Raw genomic sequence first — 3,491 nt, 5'->3', positions numbered from 1 at the left:
CCTGGAGGGAGGGGCGGGACGAAAGGCGGAGACTGGCTGTGTCGATTCCCGCGTGGGCGGGGAAGGGGGCGGGGCATGTAAGGAGACCTGAACGGGATTTGAGGTTAGGCGGGGGCGAGGTTTGAGGGCGGGGCCTGAAAGAGATGGGGCGTGGCATAGGAGGAGCCGGTGGTGCGGCTTTAGATGGAGCTGGTGCTAAGACTCAGATCGCAGGGGCTGTGGGCGGGTTGTGGGCGTGGTTGTGGGACTGAGGACGCCGTGGTGGGGGCTGAGGGCGTGGTTATGGGTGTGGGCGGGGTCTGCGGGCCGGGAGGAGCTACGGGTCCAGCCCCTGCCCCTCACTGTGGGCAAATCCTCTCTTCCCTCTGGCTTCGGGGCTTCTGGGGCTTGAAGACCCTGGGTCTGCGGGAAGCCCCTGCCGAGCGTCCCTCGCCTACCCCGTGGCCAGTGGGTGAGTAGGGCTAGATCTCCGCCCATCTAGGTCCCCTCCTGCCCCAGCTCCGGCGTCTGACATCCCAAAGAGGAATGCAGGGTGGTGGCCTTTGAGCCGGACCTGAACCATCCTCATGATTCTCAAAAAGTAGCTTTATTGTGGTGTAATTGATAAACAGTAAGCTACATATTTTAATTTCATACGTTTTGACACTCGGATATGCCTGTGAGACCATCACCACAATCAGCCTAGTGAACACCCTGGGTTCCCTCTTGGTCATCTGTCCCTGCCCTCCCTCATCCCCAGGCAAGCACGGATATGCCTTCTGTCACTACAGATTACTTTGCATTTCCTGTCATTTGCACAAATGGAATCGTATAATATGTACTTTTTGTGTAGCTTCTTTCAGCGCAATTATTTTTGAGATTTAGCTGAGTGGTTTGGTTTGTCAATGGGTATTTCTTGTATGGCTGCATGGTACTCCAGTGTATGAGTGTACCACAGTTTTCCATTCACCTGCTCATGGGCATTTGGGTGGTTTCTGCTGTTGGCTCTTACAGATAAAGCTGATCCGAACATTGTGCACAAGTCTTTGGATGAATGCTTTTGTTTCTCTTGGATAGATGTCTAGGAGTGGAGTGGCTGGATGCCACGGTAGTCATATGTGAAACTTTTTGAGAAACTGCCAAAGCGATTGTATGGTTTTACATTCCACATCCTCCCCAGCACTTGGTATGGTTGGTCATTTTAATTTCAGATACTCTAATAGGTGTGTGGTGATAGATGGAATTGTGGTTTTAATTTGCATTTCCCTGTTGGTCGACGACGTTGAGCATCGTTTCATCTGTTTATTCTCCATCTCCCATAGTAAGCATTGAGTTCAAATCTTTTACTCACTTTTAATTGGGTTGTTTATTTTCTTATTGAGTTTGGGAGTTTGTTGTATATTCTGGATACAAGTCCTTTATTAGATATGTGATCTGTAAATGTTTTCTCTGAGCCTTTGGATTGTGTGTTCAGTCTCCTATTAGGTTTTCAAAGAGCAGAAGTTTTTAATTGTGAGGAAGTGCAATTTTTGTTGTTTTTTTTTTTTAATGGATCCTGCTTTTGGTGTTATATATAAGATTTGCCTCACTTAAAGTCACAGGGGTTTTAGAGTTTTTAAGGTTTGCGTTTGGGTCTATTACCTATTTTATTTGGGTTTATGGTATGAGATATGATTCAATGTTTACTTTTTGTGTATGTGGATAATCAGTTTTTTCCAGACTGTTGAAAAGACTTTCCCTTCTCTTGTTTGCTGAGAGTTGTTAAAATCAGGAATGAAAGTTGGATTTTGTTTTTTCTGCACCTATTGAGAATCTTTTTGTGTGATGGTCTGTTAATATGATAGCGTATACTGATTGATTTTAAAGTGTTAAATCAATCTTGTGTTCTTGGGATAAACCCCACGTGGTCATGATGTATTATCATTTTTATATGTGGTTGAGTTATTTAATGGATATACAACTGCTGAGTTTGTTGTATTCCTGAATGAATATTCCTGAATGAATGTATGTAGTTTATATCACTCAAGAAATTGCCCATTTAAGTTGCTGAATTTATTAGCATAAAGTTATTCATAATATTCCCTCATCTTTTCAACATCTGTGAAGCATGAAGTGATGTCACTTTTCTCATTTCTGATACTGGTAATTTGTAGCTTTTTTTTAACTGAACAATCAGAAGTTTATCAACTGTATTGATCTTCTCAAAGAAATAGTTTTTTGGTTTCATTGATGTACTTTTTTTTTCATTGACTTCCACTCTTTATTCTTTTGCTTTTTTTTTTTTTTTTTTTTTTGAGACAGAGTCTTGCTTTGTGGCCCAAGCTAGAATTCAGTGGGTGCAATCTCAGCTCACTGCAAACTTCTCCTCCCGGGTTCAAGCGATTCTCCTGCCTCAGCCTCCCGAGCAGCTGGGATTGCAGGCATGCGCCACCGTGCCCAGCTAATTTTTGTATATTTTTAGTAGAGACAGGGTTTCACCATGTTGGCCAGGCTTGTCTCGAACCCCTGACCTCAGGTTATCCACCCACCTCGGCCTCCCAAAGTGCTGGGATTACAGGCGTGAACCACTGTATCCAGCCTCTTTTGCTTACATTGGGTTTGACTTTCTATTCTTTTTTAGGTCTCTTAAGGTGGAAGCTGGAGTCACTGATCTGTGACCTTCTTTTCTAGTACAAGCATTTAGTATTATAAATTTCCCTCTAAGTCCAGCCTTAACTGCATCCCAGAAATTTTGATATACTGGATTTTTATTAAGTTTAAAATAATTTATAATTTTCCGTTTGATTTCCTTTTTGACACATAAGTTTAGAACTATGCTATTTCATTTCCAGATATTTGGGCATTTTCCAGAGCTCTTTCTGCTGTTGATCATTAATTTAAATCCATTGTTGTCAGAGGACATCTTCTATGTTTTGGATCCTTTTAAATTTATTGAGACTCCTTCATGGCCCCGAATACGGTTGGCAGTTGTTGCATGTGCACTTGAATTTGTGTTCTGTTGCTCCACAAAGTGTCCTGTAAGCAGCAATGACTGTGTTATTTGAGTCGCCTATATTATCATCCCCTTTCTGTCTACTTGCTCTGCTAATTATTGAGAGACCAGCCTGGGCAACAAAGTGAGACACCGTCTCTACAAAAAATCAAAACCTTAGCCATGCATAGTGGCGCATGCCTGTAATCCGAGCTACTCGGGAGGGTGAGGGAGGAGGATTTCTTGAGCCCAGGAAGTCAAGGCTGCAGTGAGCCATGATTGTGCCACTGCATTTGAGCCTGGGTGGCAGAGCAAGACCCTGTCTCAAACAAATTCTTAATAGTGGTGTTGAAACCTCTGACTGTAATTGCAGATTTGTCTGTAGTTTTTCCTCGCAGTTCTATCAGCTTTTGCTTCATGTGTTTTGAGATCCTGCGCTCATGTCGTGCATGCTCTTGTCTGGTTGACCCCTGTGTCATCTTGAAATGACCATCTTTATCCCTAGACTCCGACTTGAAATCGATTCTTGCTTTCCTTTGAG

Source organism: Colobus angolensis, unplaced genomic scaffold (genome assembly GCF_000951035.1).
Source record: "Colobus angolensis palliatus isolate OR3802 unplaced genomic scaffold, Cang.pa_1.0 Scaffold38, whole genome shotgun sequence".
Classification (NCBI taxonomy): Eukaryota; Metazoa; Chordata; class Mammalia; order Primates; family Cercopithecidae; genus Colobus; species Colobus angolensis.
Note: the sequence above shows the minus strand (reverse complement) of the source record.